The 20,013-nt window shown below is 46.9% G+C and overlaps 1 protein-coding gene across 1 annotated transcript in view; it reads right to left on the bottom strand.

Moving 5' to 3' along the window:
• LOC122381039 (histone-lysine N-methyltransferase eggless-like) overlaps window positions 1-393 on the bottom strand; it is a 63,925-nt gene extending 63,532 nt beyond the window's left edge. Inside the window, exon 1 of the mRNA XM_043364732.1 lies at window positions 334-393. The gene's annotated coding sequence lies outside the window, so the exon portion shown is untranslated. The remainder of the gene's footprint in view (window positions 1-333) is intronic.
• Between the last annotated feature and the right edge of the window lie 19,620 nt (window positions 394-20,013).

The raw sequence follows: 20,013 nt of genomic DNA, 5'->3' as shown, positions 1-20,013 counted from the left end.
GTGTAATGGGCAATGTTAAATGTAGTATTTGTGTTTACAAATCCGTACATGCGCGGTCTGAAAAGCCATCACATGGAGACCGTACGCAAATAAATAAATAAATAAATAAATAAATAAACATTTATGGGCCTCCTGACGGCTGACAGGCCATGCGGTTGGTGGCAGGCCGTGATTTTGAATTTTTGAAGACCTTTGCCTATCAAATCACACATTTTCTATAGTCAGAATCTACTTCTCCATGCTAAATAACGTGGAAACAATCATGAAAACACTGAAATGGACAATAATTTTTGATGTATCCACTAATAATGGATGTATCAGTATCACACTTACGACCAAGGCCGTATAAGAGCTTACGACCGTATTTCGTCCAACGAAATAACAACGAAATTAGGTAACGGTGGGGCAGGCGTCACCAATAGCTTTCTGTTGTAAACAAACAAGGTTCATGCATTATTAGGGCCCGAACGCATATAACATTTACGCGAGATTACCCACAATGCTCGGACACGTTGATGACGTCACTGGTGGCTAAAATTATTGGTATGCTCGATCTAAAAGCACTATTGATGCAGGGTTTTCTATTGTTATGAGAACTTTGATATGCAAAGCGGGAAATCACACGTGAAAATGACTTTTGAGCTCTCTAACAAGATTGAGATCGCGGTTCGAATCCCATCGGCGGCAATAAATTGCCGTGCCTTTTATCGAGTTTTGCAATCCGTTATTAGATCGGGAGCTTATTTTCACCGGCGAATTGGATAACCGTTGTCTCTGATGGCTGTATCTGACCTACCTAACCTAACCTAACCTAACCTAACCTAACCTACTGATTTTTGCCTACCGGGCATAAATAAACCTAACCTAACCTAACCTAACCTAACCTACTGATTTTTGCCTACCGGGCATAAATAAACCTAACCTAACCTAGCCTAACCTACTGATTTGGCTACTGGGGTTAAGGAATAAGTTACTCCCAGGAATAGATTGCAGGTAATAGTAAGTCAAATATTTTAGGTTAAGTGGTTATGCATCAGGCTTCAGGCCTTCGGCCTGAAGCCAGATACACAACCACTTAAAGGAAGGGTGCCACCTTTTGGACACAACGCAGTTTTTACAAGATTAGCCTCACATGAACCTAAAAACCGGCTTCACTTACCTATGCTCGAGACGGTCAGCATTGAATCCGCACGTGAAGTTATCATTTGCGAGTTTTGCTGCCAGCATTCGGGCAGGCAAAAATCTTCAGCACTATTTCCTCGTCGTGTTAAGGGTATTTTATAAAACATGAAATCAGCAAAGGTATGTATAAAAGTTATACTTTTGAAGCATGTTTTATCATTTTGAAAGGGTATATTTTTTCTTTATGGTATACACTTAAGTTTTAAAATTTTAATTGGGAAGTTTTTCTAGTAAGTTATAGGGTTCCATAGATCTCTTAAGCATTGTAAAGGAAAAACCTTTACTCGACTTATTTGATGTTCTTTAACTGTTGGCAAATATGGCCAACAGTTACCTACTTGGTTACCTACAACTTAGTTCAAATCATGTTATCTTCTTCCTTTTTATTTGTTCATCTTTTTGTCTCAGTTGCGCCATCAATGCAAATGGCAGAATGATATGTTGCCATGACAACAGGATATGCCAGCCGCATATTTACGTCTGGACAACGAGTTGCGTTGGAGAGGCCGGAAATAGTGGCGATTTCAGGACCGCAAGAATGGACCGTCATTGGAATGATTCTTTTTTAAACCGTGGACTGTTTTCAGCCGGAATTTAATAGTTACTACAAAATATTTTGTAATTACGTTTCCACCAAGAATGAATGCCATCAGGGCTAAATTTTTACTTGTATTGCATTTTGTCAAGAAGCATATAGTGCTGTTATATTGCAGTTTTAGCGCGTTTGTTACAAAATATGAAGCGAATAAGCGTCAGTGTAATTCATTAGTGCCGGAAGTTAACTTGAGGGGAAGCTATGCTAATTGCTCTTGTCCATCCACTAAAATTTATTAAATATTTTGCTCTGTGTATTCCAAAAGGAGATGGAACTATTTCATTTGTGCCCTCATGTCAGAATTGATGGTGGATCATTAAATTTTCAACGCAGTTTACAAACAAGCATTTGGTCTTTCTCGTATATAAGCAGTGGCTAAGAAAAGGTTGATCAATCCTGAAGTTCAGTCATCGTACCTCAACTTGGCAGCAAGATCCCCCAAGGACAGAGGATATATTGTATACATGTCCTGTAAATCAAAGAAACAAGCATTTGGTCTTTCTCGTATATAAACAGTGGCTAAGAAAAGGTTGATCAATTCTGAAGTTAAGTCATAGTACCTCAACTTGGCAGCAAGATCCCCAAGGACAGAGGATATATTGTATACCTGTCCTGTTAATCAAAACATTTTTGTGCCTGCAAAGGCTTAAGTTATCTGTGGTGTGTTCGGAGTTAGGCCATATGGCCGTTTTTGTTGTATGTTTATGTGGAGATTGAATATAACTGTGACCCTGTGCTTGTTTGTATACTTACTATGGTCAAACAGGGAACAGCACATTCACATAACATACTCACCTAGCACCTAACTCATAGCTGTACCCTGCAGGATCTGTACTTGTTCATGTCTCGAGCATTAACAAAGCACTTAAGTAGCTAAGTAATCATTTCCCACATTTCTGAACATCTAACATGACATACAGCAGTGCAGAGCAGCTTCAGAGAAGAAACACTTTAAATGCACAGACTCACACCAGCCACCCAATGAGCCAGTTCCTCAGTTGACTGTTTCCCTGGATGCAGCTTGGCAATGTGAGCTAACTTTTGGCAAGTTGAAGGTTAGCAGGTAAGATTGAGTTAGGGTGAGTACCTAGTACCTACCTATAACTGCAGGTGCTACTGCTATGCAGGTCTTGGGTAGGCTGCAAATATGTGTGATGATTGAGGCTAGGTCAGCTGTCAGGCTAGTCAGGAGTATGCTCATTGCTCAGGTCACATTTTTATGGACACTTGGCAAATTAAAAAACTAACAATCTAATCTAAGCTAACCCGACTAAACATACACAACTACTGACTATAGGAACTAAGCACCTACCTACTTGTGCATACATCTCATACCATGTCAAAGTAGAGTTCCTTGGTGGAAGATTACCCTCAGTACTTTTTGTCCCAGCCCTGTGAAGAAAACTAATACTTCATAGCTCTGAGTCACTGCTGGCCATCCACAGGAAGAAACGCTGAGACTGAGAGCTTTGCCATTGTATATTGGACCAATAATCACCATCACGAATGACTATGAACACATTATATGATCACATCGTTGCATGGATTGTCACATTGACAATTCTACTATAATCCTTTTTTCAAGAAATACAGTGATGATTAACATCAGAATCAACATAAAGTGGATTTAGTGATCCAAGCTTTCTCCTCCAGTAGCAATAGAATTATCGCATGTTTCATTTGCCAGACACTGAGTACCTGATGCACATTACAATCTGCATAGCATGAAGCATCTAAGCTGCCCAAGTCCATTCATTCTAGATTTTTAACTTGAAAGTTAGCACTAATTTATCAGTTATCTTGCTGTTGTATGTTATCATTCAATATCCATACCAATACATCAATATGCGCTCACCAGTCAACATTTTCTGGCATGATCCTGCTCAGCGTGCTCTTCAGGGTGTTGCTCCAAGCCCAAGGTCTGCAATATTATAGCTTGTTTTTGGCCAATAAGCTCTTTTAATTTTACTTTTTCTTGCTGATATATGAGCCCGATCACCTTGCGTTTATCAACCAAAATTTCATAACTTGTTCAACTTGATATTGATATTGCTCAGGAGTCAGGACCTCTGTCAGCCTCCTGGATACTTCGGATTGTTTTCAGTCAACATGCTTCTTAAATATGATATAAGTCAATATTCAAAACATCCAACAAAACGACGTACAAGAGTAAGAAAACCACCAGATAAACTAGAAAATGGCCTTGGAACAGAGCCAAGTGCAAGGCCAAGTGGTGCTCCATTTGTTTGTTTACAATGATTGTAGTGCTGATGTATTTTTGGGACTCTGAACGTCGGCTTATAAAAAATGAAACGTTTTTACAAAAGTTGCATGGCAAGTAATATTTATCTGAAAGAACTAAAATATTCAAAAGCCAAACACTATGAAATACATGAATCGGAACGAAAAAGTAACCCAAAAATCCAGCCTAATCACCGGCTCCTAAAACTGCAACAAAATCAGCACTTTTCCCCGCAACTCGCTGTCCAGACGTAAATATGCATGCCAGCCGTCCTAGCTGCCACATCAAACGACCTTGAGTTGTAGTGGTGATATAAACAACGATCTTTTTTGGCCAATGTATTAAATGCAATGTTTCGGTTTTTTTTGTATATTGTGGACGCGCTAACCACGTCTAAAAATTCAAATAAGAAAAAAAGATTCATAGAACAAAAATTTCGGAAGGTGGCACCCTTCCTTTAACCTAAAATATTTGACTTACTATTGCCTGCAATCTCTCCCACGAGTAACATTGCCTACGGCAATGTACTGTTACGTCACGTGTTTAAGTCGAGCACGGGGAAATACATCACTTAACAGTTCGCGCCGCATATTTACGTCTGGACAACGAGTTGCGTTGGAGAGGCCGGAAATAGTGGCGATTTGAGGACCGCAAGAATGGACCGTCATTGGAATGATTCTTTTTTAAACCGAGCACTGTTTTCGGCCGGAATTTAATAGTTACTACAAAATATTTTGTAATTACGTTTCCACCAAGAATGAATGCCATCAGGGCTAAATTTTTAATACTATTGCATTTTGTCAAGAAGCATATAGTGCTGTTATATTGCAGTTTTAGCGCGTTTGTTACAAAATATGAAGCGAATAAGCGTCAGTGTAAATTCATCAGCAAGATAACGGGGAGCATTCCGGTCTAGGGGTAAGATACTTGCCTCTAGATTCGGCCATCCGGGTTCGATTCCCGGGCGATGCACGTGGCATTGCCGAATGCCGCTACCTGACCGCTTGGAACAGCGTGAGAGTTCCGGTTAGCACCTTGGTCCACTGGATGTGGTGCTTAACCCAAACCAACCAACCATCAGCAAGATAATACTTGCCTCTAGATTCGGCCATCCGGGTTCGATTCCCGGGCGATGCACGTGGCATTGCCGCTACCTGACCGCTTGGAACAGCGTGAGAGTTCCGGTTAGCACCTTGGTCCACTGGATGTGGTGCTTAACCCAAACCAACCAATCAGCAAGATAAATTGTGCCAGAAGTTAACTTGAGGGGAAGCTATGCTAATTGCTCTTGTCCATCCACTAAAATTTATGAAATATTTTGCTTTGTGTATTCCAAAAGGAGAGGGAACTATTTCATTTGTGCCTTCATGTCATGGCCGGTCCCGTAGCTCAGTTGGAGGCCGGTCCCGTAGCTCAGTTGGTTAGAGCGTTGGACTCCGCGTGGTGAGAGCACGCGTTCCCGGTTATGACAGTCCGGGTTCGAAGCGCGACGGGCGCTCGACATTTATGGGCCTCCTGACAGGTATGGCTGCGGTTGGTGGCAGGCCGTAGCCAGGCGAAGTCAGCGAGGGGACCGGCCGTGCGCGGCTTTGTGCGCACGTTAAACTTTGGACTCTAAATTCTGCCATAGAATCGGAATTGCGCGATCGGAGGGTAGAGGGCAGGGTCATCGCAACAAGCTTCGCTTAGCGGTGGCTCTGTCCTTGTGAATCCTTCCCATCAAAAGGTTCGGACTAAATTTAAAAAAAATGTCAGAATTGAAGGTGGATCATTAAATTTTCAACACAGTTTACAAACAAGCATTTGGTCTTTCTCGTTTATAAGCAGTGGCTAAGAAAAGGTTGATCAATCCTGAAGTTCAGTCATCGTACCTCAACTTGGCAGCAAGATCCCCCAAGGACAGAGGATATATTGTATACATGTCCTGTAAATCAAAACAAACAAGCATTTGGTCTTTCTCGTGTATAAGCAGTGGCTAAGAAAAGGTTGATCAATCCTGAAGTTCAGTCATCATACCTCAACTTGGCAGCAAGATCCCCCAAGGACAGAGGATATGTTGTAAACCTGTCCTGTTAATCAAAACATTTTTGTGCCTTCAAAGGCTTAAGTTATCTGTGGTGTGTTCGGAGTTAGGCTATATGGCCGTTTTTGTTGTATGTTTATGTGGAGATTGAATATAACTGTGACCCTGTGCTTGTTTGTATACTTACGGTCAAACAGGGAACAGCACATTCACATAACATACTCACCTAGCACCTATCTCATAGCTGTACCCTGCAGGATCTGTACTTGTTCATGTCTCGAGCATTAACAAAGCACTTAAGTAGCTTAGTAATCATTTCCCACATTTTCTGAGCATCTAACATGACATACAGCAGTGCAGAGCAGCTTCAGAGAAGAAACACTTTAAATGCACAGACTCACACCAGCCACCCAATGAGCCAGTTCCTCAGTGTCAGTTGACTGTTTCCCTGGACACAGCTTGGCAATGTGAGCTAACTTTTGTCAAGTTAAAGGTTAGCAGGTAAGATGGAGTTAGGGTGAGTACCCACCTATAACTGGGTGCTACTGCCATGCAGGTCTTGGGTAGGCTGCAAATATGTGTGATGATTGAGGTTAGGTCAGCTGTCAGGTTAGGTTCAGGTATGCTCATTGCTCAGGTCACATTTTTATGGACATTTGGCAAATTAAAAAACTAACAACCTGATCTAAGCTAACCCGACTAAACATACACAACTACTGACCATAGGAACTGAGCACCTACCTACTTGTGCCTACATCTCATAACATGTCAAAGTATAGTTCCTTGGTGGAAGATTACCCTCAGTACTTTTTATCCCAGCCCTGTGAAGAAAACTAATACTTCTAAGCTCTGAGTCACTGCTGGCCATCCACAGGAAGAAACGCTGAGACTGAGAGCTTTGCCATTGTATATTGGACCAATAATGACTATCACGAATGACTATGAACACATAATATGATCACATCGTTGCATGGATTGTCACATTGACAATTTTACTACAATCCTTTATTCAAGAAATACAGTGATGATGATTAACATCAAAATCAACATAAAGTGGATTTAGTGATCCAAGCTTTCTCCTCCAGTAGCAATGGAATGATTGCATGTTTCATTTGCCAGACACTGAGTAGGTACCTGATGCACATTACAATCTGCATAGCATCTAAGCATATAGTAAAACTTCCCAAGTCCATTCATTCTAGATTTTAACTTGATAGTTAGCACTAATTTATCTTGCTGTTGTAAGTTATCATTCAATATTCATACCAATACCTACATCAATATGCGCTCATCAGTCAACATTTTCTGGCATGATCCTGCTCAGCGTGCTCTTCAGTATTGCTCCAAGGTCTGCAATATTATAGCTTGTTTTTGGACAATAAGCTCTGTTAATTTTACTTTTTCTTGCTGATATATGAGCCTGATCAACTTGCGTTTATCAACCAAAATTTCATAACTTGTTCAACTTGATATTGATATTGCTCAGTAGTCAGGACCTCTGTCAGCCTCCTGGATACTTCAGATTGTTTTCAGTCAACATGCTTCTTAAATATGATATAAGTTAATCTTAAGGGATTCAAAACATCCAACAAAACGACGTACAAGAGCAAGAAAACCACCAGGATAAACTAAAATATGGCCCTGGAACGCTTGGAACAGAGCCAAGTGGTGCTCCATTTGTTTGTTTACAATTATTGTAGTGCTGATGTATTTTTAGGACTCTGAACGTCGGCTTATAAAAAAATGAAACGTTTTAACAAAAGTTGTAAGGCAAGTAATATTTATCTGAAAGAACTAAAATATTCAAAAGCCGAGTTGCGGGGAAAAGTGCTGATTTTGTCGCAGTTTTAGGAGCTGGTGATTCGGCTGGATTTTTAGGTTACTTTTCCTTCCGATTCCTGTATTTCATAGTGTTTAGCTTTTAAATATTTTAATTCTCTCAGAAAAATATTACTTGCCTTATAGATTTGGTTAAATTGTTTCATTTTTATAAGCCGACCGCTAGAGTCATAAAACAATACATCAGCACTACAATTATTGTAAACAAACAAATGGACCACCGCTTGGCTCTGTTCCAAGGTCTTTTTCAAGTTCATCTGGTGTTTTCGTACTCGTGTACGTCGTTTTGTTGGAAGTTTCGGATCCCTCGTGATTGCATTATATCATATTAAAGAAACATGTTGACTGAAAACAATTCCAAGTATCCAGGAGGCTAAGGCTCCAGAATCCTGACCCCTGAGCCCTGAGCATTGATAAATGCAAGTTGGTCTGGCTCACTTATCAGCAAGAAAAAGTAAAATTAAAAGAGCTTATTGGACAAAAACAAGCTATACTATTGCAGGAGATCATGAAGAGCACGCTGAGCAATACCAAGCCAGAAAATGCTGGCTGATGAACACATATTGATGTTGTAGCCATGTACTTCTGCCGGTCACCGCTAGGCCCATGTACTTCTGCCGGTCGCCGCTAGATGCTGTGAACCGCGAGTTACAGTTTTGTTAATAGGTGTCGCTTTTACCAGTCTCTAAATTGCTAAAGCCTTCGATTAAGTTGTGCGCCCCCCTTTTAACGTTCCGTTCGCTTAAACTGCTGTATTGTTTGGACAATTGTATTGGCTATGTGTATATTAAAAACCATATGTATTCGTTTATTACATTCGATGTTCTCGCCAACATGTGTGCAATACTAGATAACTAAGTTCGTATGTTAAATTATATATGTCTCGATTTTGTGGCGAAATACAAGAGATATCTGTATGTTACAGTGTTTCTACTGGCTACACCAGCCAGATTGGTGACCCCGCGTTCCACGCAATATGGGATCGCTATCCCCTCGTGTTCCCAGTCACACCGACACTGGCCTGCACCCTGAGCTATCTCCTCCAGCTCTCTTTGTGTAGGAAGGAAGTGGCGGATGGTGTGTCTCCACGAGGATCCTTCTTTTGTGCTGTGTGGAACTGAATAACGCCGACTGCTACTGCTGCACTACGATCCAGCTACTTCATCGGCTCACCTTACCGTCCGGCTACCTCTGCAGCTGCACCGCAGCACCTGCCGATCGCCGTGTCGCCGTCGCCGCCACCGATCTTCCCGACCATTGCTCTCGGCAGCCATGGACCAGAAGACCCAGCCTGCCGGCGCCGGTGCAGCCGCCGGCGCCGGTGCAGCCGCCGCCGCCGCCTCGCATGCCGCTGCTGCTGCTGCTGCCGCTGCCGCCCAACCGGACTACCTCCGCGTGGCGACCGCGCCACGCAGCCACGTCGCGCCGCCGCGCTTCTTCGAGGAGGACCCCGTGATCTGGCTCGTCCAGCTCGACCTCTTCTTCTCTCAGGCAGCTGTGGACGATGAGCTCAGCCGCTTCCGGATCGCCGCTACTCTCCTTCCTGGCCACCTCCTGCGCGACTTCACCGACATCCTCCGCAACCCTCCTCAAGACCGACCTTACACCATCCTTTCCGACGCCATCCGTCAGCGGTTCGGCAAATCAGTCGAACAGCGTCTTCGCTGCCTGCTCTCTGGCCAACAACTCGGCGACAGGCGTCCTTCCCAATTCCTTCGGCATCTCCTGGACCTTGCTGAATCTGAAGGCTCACAAGATTCCCCGCTCATCCGCCAGATCTTCCTCAATGCTCTTCCGCCTCGGACTCAGCCCTTCCTCCAGTGCCTGCCGCCTGGGACGGACCTTGCGACCATCGCTAGCACTGCCGACCGACTCCTGGAGCTTCCGCAGCAGTCGGACGTCGCTGCACCTACCTCAGGCCTTCTCGCCGCGGTATCGACTTCTGCGCCTGCTGCAGCCTCACCTGCTGCTCCTGCAGGACCCTTCCACCTCCAAGACCTGATGAGCCAGCTGCTGACTGGTATCACGGCCCTCACAACATCAGTCGCCACCCTGGTGGACGAGACGCGCCGCCGAGAGAGGTCTGCATCCCGTGCCCCCGGCCGCGCTCGCCACCGTCCACCACGCGACCTGTCTGCTGCTGCCCGGTCACCCAGCCCTGCAACCAACACGTCTACCGGCGCTGGTGCTTCCTTCTGCTGGTACCACCACAAGTTCGGTACCAACGCGCGCTCATGTCAGTCACCGTGCTCGTGGTCTGCAACCGCAACTCAGACCTCGGGAAACCAGCAGTAGGACAGGTGACACAGACGTCTGCACCTGCCCTGCTCAACCCTGACGTCCCTCCAGCCAGCGGCCTTCTGAGACTCAAGGACAACAACACTGGTATCACCTTCCTCATCGACACTGGAGCCGAGTACAGTGTTCTTCCAGCGACACCCACCGATCGTGCTCGCGGAACCAACGGACTGGATCTGCAAGCAGCCAACAACAGCAGCATCCAGACCTATGGTCAGCGCATGCTCACGCTTTCTCTCGGCCTCAGAAGAGATTTCAACTGGATCTTCATCATCGCGGACGTCTCCCATCCTCTCCTAGGAGCCGACTTCCTCTCCTCGTATGATCTCCTCGTCGACACCAAGAGAGGCCGTCTCATCGACCACCTAACTAGGTTGTCTTCACCTGCTTCCCACTCTTCAGTGCCATCCACCGGACTGACAGCCGTCGTCGGAACCGACAACCCAGCATTCCTTACCCTCCTTCGAGAATTCCCCAGCCTCACCCAGCCGTCACATCATCCGGAGCCACAGCACTCAGTCCGACATCACATCGAGACTACCGGCCCTCCGGTCTTCTGCCGCCCACGCCGTCTGGATCCAGCTCGACTCGCCACTGCCAAGGCAGAGTTCCAGCGCCTCCTCAGTCTCGGAGTCATCCGACCCAGCAGCAGTCGGTATGCATCACCGCTGCACATGGTGCCCAAGTCGTCTGGAGATTGGAGACCCTGTGGTGATTACCGTGCACTGAACCGCATCACAGTGCCTGACCGGTACCCACTACCACATCTTCACGACTTCACTGCCTGCCTCGCTGGGACATCGATCTACTCTCGGCTCGACCTCGTCAGGGCCTTCAACCAGATACCGATGGCCCCAGAAGACATCGCCAAGACAGCGATCACAACGCCCTTCGGCGCCTTCGAGTTCCTCCGTATGCCGTACGGTCTCCGGAACTGCGCTCAGACCTTCCAAAGGTTCATGGATCACATCCTCCGTGGCCTGGACTTCGCCTTCGTCTATGTAGACGACATCCTCATCGCCAGCAGCAGCATCTCGGAACATCTCACACACCTCCGAGAGGTCTTCAGCCGTCTTTCCCGCAACGGTGTGCTCCTCAACCCATCGAAGTGCGCCTTCGGCATGGAAAGCATCTCCTACCTCGGCCACCAGATCTCCAGCGGAGGCATCACTCCTCTCGACGATCGAGTCAGCGCGATCAAGAACTTCGACCGTCCAGAGTCAAAGAAGAGCCTCAAGAAGTTCCTGGGGATGATCAACTTCTACCACCGCTTCATCCCACACGCTGCTGCTCTTCTGGCACCTCTCCACGGCCTGACTGCCTCAGACGACCGAGCTGCTTCAGTCACGTGGACCCCAGAGGCAGACGCCGCCTTCTCTGCAGCCAAAGCCGCCCTCGCTGACGTCACCCAGCTCGCTCATCCCGTCAAAGATGCAGCTCTGAGCCTCAGCACTGACGCCAGCAGCACGGCAGCCGGCGCCGTGCTCCACCAGCGAGTTGGTGGTTCTCTTCAGCCTCTCGCCTTCTTCTCGCGCAAGTTCACGCCCACCCAACGCCGCTACAGCACCTTTGGACGGGAATTGCTCGCCATGTACCTCGCCGTGCGACATTTCCTGCCCTATCTGGAAGGACGCGACTTCGAGATCCTCACGGACCACAAGCCGCTCGTCTTTGCTCTCAAGGCCAACGGCAACGCCAACCATTCTCTCCGTGAACAACGTCACATGGACCTGATTCTGCAGCACACCAGCAAGATCGGACATGTTCCTGGACACCTCAACCCGGTAGCTGACGCCATCTCACGGATCAGCTCAGTGTCTGCGCCGGCTTCTGCCGCAGCTACACCCTCACCCGGCCTTCTGAGCCTGGCCGACATCGCCCTACACCAAGCCAACGATCCTGACCTGCCGAAGCTGCAACAATCCTCATCTCTGGTCATCCGTGACTTCCCAGTCCCTGATCATCCGCATCTACGTCTCTGGTGCGACACCTCAACGGCCACACCTAGACCTGTAGTCCCAGCCAGACTCCGCCCTTCCATCATCAGGAGCTTCCACGACTTGTCTCATCCTGGCATCAACGCTACGCGTCATCTCATCTCATCGAGGTTCATCTGGCCCCACATCAACGCGGACATCCGTGCCTTCGTCCGGAGCTGCCAGCACTGCCAGCGTGCCAAGATCCAGCGCCACACGAAGCCACCCATGGGCAGCTTCCAGCCACCTGACTCTCGCTTCCTGCACATCCATATCGACCTTGTCGGACCACTTCCTCCGTCCCATGGCAACTCCTACCTCCTGACTGTCGTCGACCGCTTCACCCGATGGCCCGAGGCAATTCCTCTGCCCACCATGGACGCCGTCACGGTGGCTCGGCATCTCGTCAGCGGCTGGATCGCCCGCTTCGGAGTACCCGAACTCATCACCACCGACAGAGGATCCCAGTTCGAGTCCCGCCTCTGGACAGAAGTCTCCAAGCTTCTCGGCACCTCTCGGATCCGGACCTGCGCCTACCACCCAGAAGCAAACGGGATGGTAGAGCGCTTCCACCGCCAACTGAAGTCAGCTCTGCGGACCGATGACGACGCCGCCTCCTGGTCGGACCGACTTCCTCTGGTGCTACTCGGAGTGCGCACGACCCTCAAGGAGGATCTCGGATGCACCGCTGCAGACCTAGTCTATGGTTGCAGTCTCCGACTTCCTGGTGACTTCCTCTCCCCCATGTCGTCGGACACTTCTTCTGATCCGGCTTCCCTAGCCTCTCGTCTCCGTGCCGCCATGTCGGAGCTCCGTCCAACTCCTCCTCGTCCTGGCTCCCGCCAAATCTTCATCTCTCAAGACATGCAAACCTGCTCCCACGTCTTCATCCGACGCGATTCGCATCGCTCTCCTTTCCAATACGTCTATGACGGTCCTTATCGTGTCCTATCCCGCGACCAGCACACCGTCACCATCGACCGTCTCGGGCGACGCGACACCGTCACCCTGGCTCGGTGTAAACCGGCCTTCACGGACAACATGCCTGCCGCAACGCCGCCTGCAGCACCGGACGTCCTGGTGAACGACACGCCTACTGCAGCGACAGACAGCTCGGTGGACCGCCCGCCTACTGCACCCAGCCGCTCGGGAGCCCCCGGCGGCTCTGGCCCGTCTCGCCGCGTGCCGCCGGGCCCGCCGCCTGCTTCGCCGCCCCCTCTCCGTCGTTCGTCGCGTCTTCGCCGCCAAACATCTTTTTATGGTGTTTAACTAGGGCGGGGGAGTGATGTAGCCATGTACTTCTGCCGGTCACCGCTAGGCCCATGTACTTCTGCCGGTCGCCGCTAGATGCTGTGAACCGCGAGTTACAGTTTTGTTAATAGGTGTCGCTTTTACCAGTCTCTAAATTGCTAAAGCCTTCGATTAAGTTGTGCGCCCCCCTTTTAACGTTCCGTTCGCTTAAACTGCTGTATTGTTTGGACAATTGTATTGGCTATGTGTATATTAAAAACCATATGTATTCGTTTATTACATTCGATGTTCTCGCCAACATGTGTGCAATACTAGATAACTAAGTTCGTATGTAAAATTATATATGTCTCGATTTTGTGGCGAAATACAAGAGATATCTGTATGTTACAGTGTTTCTACTGGCTACACCAGCCAGAATGTATTGGGGACGTGTGAATATTGAATTATAACTTACAACAGCAAGATTAATTTGTGCTAACTATCAAGTGAAAAAATCTAGAATGAATGAACTCGGGCAGCTTTACTTTGCAGAATGGTAATGTCGTGATGTGCATTACTCAGTGTCTGGCAAATGAAACACACAATCATTCCATTGCTACTGGAGGAGACAGCTTGCCGCTTGGATCACTAAATCAGCTTAATGTTTTGTGATGTTCATCATTACTTTGCATTTTTTGAAAAAAGGATTTTAGAAGAATTGTCAATGTGACAAATACAATCCATGCAACCATGTGATCATATGATGTGTTCATAGTCATGAGTGATTACTGGTCCAATAAACAATAACAAAGCTGTCAGTATTTCTTTCTGTGGATGGCCAGAAATGACTCAGAACATAGAAGTATTAATTTTCTTCACAGGACTGGGATAAGAAGTACTGAGGGTAATCTTCCAGCAAGGAACTTAATAGTTTATTTTGACTTGGTATGAGATGTAGGCACAAGTAGGTAGGTACTTAGTCATATAGCTAGTAGTTGTGGTTAGTTGGGTGTTCTTATATTAGGTTGTAGTTTTTAAATTGCCTAGTGTCCATAAAAATGTGACCTGAGGGCTGAGCATACCTCACTAACCTGACCTAACCTCAATCATCATTCATCACACATATTTGCAACCTACCCAAGACCTGCATAGCAGTAGCACTCAGTTATAGGTAGGTACTTACTCACCCTAGCTCCATCTCACCTGCTAACCTTCAACTTGCCAACAGTTAGCTCACCTTGCCAAGCCATATCCAACTATCCAGGGAAACAGTCAAATGAGGAACTGGCTCATTGGGTGGCTGGTGAGAGTCTGTGCGTTTAAAGTGTCTCTTCTCTGAAGCTGCTCAGCACTACAGTGTATGCCATGTTAGATGCTCAGAAAAATGTGGGAAATGATAACTAGGCTACTTTAGTGCTTTGTTCATGCTCAAGACATCAACAAGTAGGGGAGAGAGGTCATATTGCGCCACCTTAAAGATATCGGCCTATTGCGGCTAAAGTTGACCAGCTGTCATGCTTGATGATATCTCAAATTGTACCTCAGTTATTTTGGCATCAAATTACAACTCCTAATTTGTATCACACCCATAAAAATTAACAAGAGAAAAGTTTTCCGACACACCTGCAAAGGGCGCATTTACGGACTACCCAATCAAAAAGCGCCCATGCCTCTCATGTAAAAGCGCCCTATTAAAAACAACGGTTTGCCACCTAACTAAGTAGCCTATTTGAACGTGTCAGCCCATTAACCATTTATGCTGTGAAGGCTACGGTAATGGTAAGGTGAGCGCTCTAATAATCAAAGTGTTCAATGAAATGTGTCCCAACCACCAGATGCTGTTTCTCTGGGTTGAAGAATAGGGCGCAAATAGGGTGGGCGCAATTACGAATGGAACACATTTTTCATGAGCTTCAAATATGGCGAGGACAGCGAAGCCACGGTGGTGATAAACTTTCAAAACTACCATTAAACGAGCAATTAACAATAATTATTAGTTGAATCACTATCTCTAAGATAAACCATGACACTAGCAAAGGTCGAAATAGACTGTTTCGCGTAAGAAAATAGAGGAAATCACAAAAAATGGTCTGCGAGAAAGCTGAGACACCTCACCTGCCCCCGTGGACCGGAATAAGAGCGAGTTATTGGTGGTGAAGTAAATGCACACATTCGAGCATTCATTCGAATCGAATTTTGGACAGGAGGAAGGTGTGGCGCATTTAAGAACATGGCGCAATATGACCTCTCTCCCCTACAAATCCTGTGGGGTAAAGCTATGAGCTGGATGAGTAATGAGTGTGCCAGGTGAGTGTGCTGTTGGACTGTAGTAAATATACAAACAAACACAGGGTCACAACTCACAGTTATATTCAATCTCCACAAAAACATACAACAAAAACGCCCATAGCCTCACTCCGAGCACACAACAAATAGCTAAGCCTTGCAGTCACAAAAACGCTTTGATTTACAAGATAGGTATACAATATAACCTCTGTCCTTGGGGATCTTCCTGCCAAGTTGAAGTAAGATGACTGAACTTCAGGATTGATCAACCTTTTCTTCTTAGCCACAGCTTATATACGAGAAAGACTCAATGCTTGGTTGATTAACTGCCTTGAAAATTTTATGATCCATCTTCAATTCTGACATGAAGGCACAAAGAAAATAGTTCCCTCTTCTCTTGAAATACACAAAACAAAATATGTAATATTTAATAACTTCTTAGTGGATGTATGTATGTATGTATTGTATGTATTGACACCAAAAGCCTTCCACATATGGCGTGGCGATTACGGCTTAGATCCGAGTATAATGGGTAACAATCATGCGGGCAGGGGGAAGAACACTCAGCACTAGACGACAGTCATCCATCGATGGGGGTCGCGACAATAATCATATACATATGTACACAAGACAAACAATATATATACATAAGCACAAACAGATCGTCCACCAATTGGCGGCATGCCCTGCCTACTACTAAACAGACTCGTCAGCGGCGTAGCGGGGATTTGTTAATCAGCGCGGCCCTGGCAGACCGGGCGAAGCTGGCAGGTGGACAAGAGCAATTATCATAGATTCCCCTCAAGTAAACCTCTGGCACTCATGAACTACACTGACACCTCTGATCCAAGATAAACTTGAAATGTGTGAATCTGTCTAGTCAATCATGCAACGGATGGAACTTGAGGTCAATATGATATTTGGCGATACAACGTTACTTTGGAACCTTTTTGCATGTTTGCTTCATATTTTGTAACAAACGCGCAAGAACTGCAATATTACAGCACTATATGCTTCTGGACAAAATGCAATGGTAGTGAAAACTTAGCGCTGATGGTATTCATTCTTGGCCAAACGTAATCACAAAATGTTTTTGTAGTAACTATTAAATTCCAGCCAAAAACAGTGCACCGGTTCAAAAAGAATCATTCCAATGGCGGTCCATTCTTGCGGTCCTGAAATCGCCACTATTTCCGGCCGCTCCAACGCAACTCGTTGTCCAGACGTAAATATGCGCCCCACTGTTACCCGAAATTACACGGCCTTGATTACACCAAGGTTCTATACTATCAGGGTATACTGGCCTACAAGGCCGTATATTAGGCTGGCCTAGAATAACTACACTGACTACACTACAGAGTCGACGCCATTTCGATGTTCACGCCAACGACGCCAACCATGGAGTAGAGCAAGGCCCTATATACCAGGTAGGGTCGTCCGGCGATTCTACCTTTTCGTGACATCAGCTCGTGACGTAATTTGGAGTCAAGTCTCGAAGCCCCGTTCAATCCCCATGTAAATGAGCGATTTTCGAAGCACTGTAGAATGAAGTCTGCACAAGATATATCAAACCTAAGTATCTTATCTGAAAGAGCAGACAATTTTCTGCAAGTTATCTATTACGTGTTTTTCGCTAAATCTTTTGCTTTTTTCACAAAAGCGTAAAATGTCCCCCCATGTCGCCGCAGCCTCCCTGCCGCCGGCCGCCGCGCGGTCGCGGTAGTGTAGTGGTTAGCGTGCCCGCGCAGTATTCCAAAGGTCCCGAGTTCGAATCTATGCGGTGCGGAACTTTAATTGCAATTCCAAGCTGAATATACGCACATCCATAATAAATTATTATTCGTATAGCTAAACTGTCACCAAGCTATCCATATTAATTGACTTCACCCAAAATATCGGCAAGATTCTATTAAAATATAAATTCAAATATGGCGGCTTGGACTGCCGCGTGCGTTAGGCTCCGCCCATAGCTCCGCCCACATGCGTGACGTCATTCGTGTTAGTGGACACGCAGAGAGATAGGGGACGACATGGGCCTGGAGTAGAGATACGCCATGCGCCAACTGTGGTTCACGCGCCATGTTTGCGAAGTGCGGCAGAATTGTAACGTAACAAAATACTCTAGAGGCTCTAGAGTTCCATAAAATAGAAAGAAATAAAATAGAAAGACATGCCGCGTTCGATGTCTCTCGGTCGGCGAAGATTCTACGCCGTCCGGCCAATCACGTTCCGTAACCGCAGCCGAGCCCCCGCTGACCTTGAACGGGATTGGTCGGGCGACGTAGAATCTTCGTCGTTCTGTAAGAATCTTGGTCCGAGAGACATCGAACGCGGGGTAAATCATATTTGCCCCGCGTTCGATGTCTCTCGGACGACCGAGCCCCCGACCGACCGAGCCGAGCCCCCGCTGACCTTGAACGGGATTGGCCGGGCGACGTAGAATCTTCGTCGTTCTGTAAGAATCTTGCCCCGCGTTCGATGTCTCTCGGACGGCGAAGATTCTACGCCGTCCGGCCAATCACGTTCCATAACCGCAGCCGAGCCCCCGCTAACCTTGAACGGGATTGGTCGGACGACGTAGAATCTTCGTCGTCCGAGAGACATCGAACGCGGGGTTGGTTCGAGAGACATCGAACGCGGGGTAAATCATATTTGCCCCGCGTTCGATGTCTCTCGGACGACGAAGATTCTACGTCGCCCGGCCAATCCCGTTCAAGGTCAGCGGGGGCTCGGCTGCGAGCCTGCGGTTACGGAACGTGATTGGCCGGACGGTGTAGAATCTTCGCCGTCCGAGAGACATCGAACGCGGCATTATAGTCACCGTGGGCACGGATCACCTTATGTGATCCGTGCCGTGGGTATCACGGACGTATAAATAAACTGGACTGACGATCCCAATGGACCTCCTATGGAAGATAGTGAAGCCGACAAGGCGCCATTTTACGTTGCCAAAAACCCGTGCTCTGAAAGGTCATCGAACCATTACAATTGGAATTGCGTCTAAACGGATGATCGGATCGAGATGCTGGTGGTACCGTTCGATGGGTAATGCCTTGAGGCAGGGGATGATGCATGTCACAGGTCATTCGGTGTCACGTGGCGCGTGTCACGTGCCGACAAAGTCGGGAAGGGCAAAAACCTTTAAGCGACGCTCCAAATTAAACGGTGGGCGGCACAGGTGCCAAATTCACAGGTCACATGTCCCGGTGTTTGATCATTAACATGTGGCATGCTCGGCAGCAGGGGGTGCGGAATGCACGCGCCAGGGGCGAAAAACATGTTTTGAGGATGCATCCTCCGATTCCGGAAAACCTTGTCCTAGGCACACCAAATTTGGCACACTGACACTACTGGACGAGCGCTTTAAGGCGCTGTGCAAATAGATGTGCTGGGGTACACGGTGCACGTGCTGTGCACGTGCAAACCTTTTGATGTTGCACTCTGTGTCACATATACGGGCAGAGCGGGTAGCGCTAGCAAGCTCAAAGTGCCAAATTTACACAGGCCACCCAGAATGCATTCCAGCATAGTTATTGAGCATATCTATCACCTGGTGTACCCCAAAGGTGCGCTCTGCACGTGCAAAAAAATTATCCGCGCCGGGCGGTGGGGATGCTTGGACACCCCATGTAGGTCTATGTAAATATCTCGAAAACGGCGTTGTGGAGCGCCGCCGTTTTTAGCACACCCTTTCATGAATCTTTTTCACACATGCTGCATAACTTTCAGACCCAGGTCACTCAAGGCTAGGTCACCAGGTTACGTCCAAGTGGCCTTACCTTAGGAAAAGTTATAATGCCTGTCATAGCTACACAGACTGAACAATCGGTCTAAAACGTTGGCGGCGATTACTAAGAGCACCATATAGGTATACGTAAAGTATCTTATCCATAGTGAAGTATCAATTATCCATAGTAAAGTAGCTTATCCATAGTAGGTGTCAACCACCACTGATGGCGTCGTAACATGTTACGAAGGCACTAAAACTATAACTTCTTAAATGTTAAACTGAGTGCTAAATTCGAAATCAGCTCCAAAAACTGTCCTAGAAACATGTAAAACTCGAAAAGGTGAGCCAAGGTCATTAAAGGTCAGTGATCTTGACCTTACTTTCACGTGACCTTGACACCCACCATATTGCATGTGACTAACAATCAACATCATATCACATGTTTGAACGCTTGAAACCACGAAAAGACAGCAAACGCGCGGCTAGTGCGCGCCGACGTACGCCGAATCACGATTCCGGCCAAACGTGGCCTCGTAATAATAACTTAATATCAGATGCTGATCTCCCGCTACTCAGTCAAGTTAGAGCCATTTCTTCTTGGCCGCGGTCACC

The sequence above is a fragment of the Amphibalanus amphitrite genome, unplaced genomic scaffold, assembly GCF_019059575.1.
Source record: "Amphibalanus amphitrite isolate SeventyFive unplaced genomic scaffold, NRLGWU_Aamphi_draft 000112F_arrow, whole genome shotgun sequence".
NCBI classification, from domain to species: domain Eukaryota; kingdom Metazoa; phylum Arthropoda; class Thecostraca; order Balanomorpha; family Balanidae; genus Amphibalanus; species Amphibalanus amphitrite.
This window is presented reverse-complemented; position numbering and strand designations above follow the sequence as displayed.